Source organism: Priapulus caudatus, unplaced genomic scaffold, assembly GCF_000485595.1.
Source record: "Priapulus caudatus unplaced genomic scaffold, Priapulus_caudatus-5.0.1 Scaffold153, whole genome shotgun sequence".
Taxonomy (NCBI): domain Eukaryota; kingdom Metazoa; phylum Priapulida; class Priapulimorpha; order Priapulimorphida; family Priapulidae; genus Priapulus; species Priapulus caudatus.
Genome location: NW_014577214.1, coordinates 453,732 through 454,849, shown reverse-complemented (window position 1 = coordinate 454,849; position 1,118 = coordinate 453,732).

Genomic DNA, 1,118 nt, shown 5'->3' with positions numbered 1-1,118 from the left:
TAGATAGATAGATAGATAGATAGATAGATAGATAGATAGATAGATAGATAGATATATAGATAGATAGATGGATAGATATCTATGTGTAGGCCTATCCACTAACGTCCGATGTCAAATCATTGCGCGTCCGATCTAGTCAGCATGGTCGATGTTAAACTTTATTACGTCGGTCGGACGCGACGTTCGCTGCGCATGCGCTGACGAAATCTGAAATCGTCCTCTGTCGACTATGTATAGTTTCTGTTCTATTATGTACCTTCGCTATCACGTCATCGTCACCACTGCTGCGCATGCGTTATACCCATAGAAATAATATGCTAGTCAGACTATATATATATAGGATATATAGGATAGAGGGAATATAGTGTCCCTATATATTTCTATGGTTATACCACATCCATTATCATGTCACACTCTCGTGCTGCATTATATGAACAGTACAACACTCTGCATAACTGCAGATGGGACATGCGAAAGAAAAATCACAATTGAAATATTACTGCTAGCAGCAATGGCGCTCAGCTCACTTAACGTACTTTCTCGGTCGCAGCCACGGCGAGGAAATCCAAATTGTTTCCTATAGAGCTAGTGATGTCCGCTAGCGAGAGAAATAGAAAGAGAAAAAATCAACGGGCGAGCGTAAAAGAAACCCGCGTCACGCCACCGCACTCACATCACCCCCTCCAGCCCTGCGCGCGAGCGAGCGAGCGCTCTCTGTGTGTGTGTGTGTGTGTGTGTGTGTGTNAGATAGATAGATAGATAGATAGATAGATAGATAGATAGATAGATAGATAGATAGATAGATAGATAGATAGATAGATAGATAGATAGATAGATAGATAGATAGATAGATAGATAGATAGATAGATAAAGTATAATATGACACTATTATTAATAGCTGATGTTCGATATGACACGTTTTATGCAAATGCATGAAGTAATGATTTTATTAGCTTCAATGGGGTTAATGTCATGTATGATGATGTTTGAAGACCCAACGGAAAGAAATAGCACATGATCATTGGATCTACGAAAACCAATTTCACAATAAACAGTGATGGGTTTGACTCTCAGAATATATATATATATATATATATATATATATATATAGTGGGCGA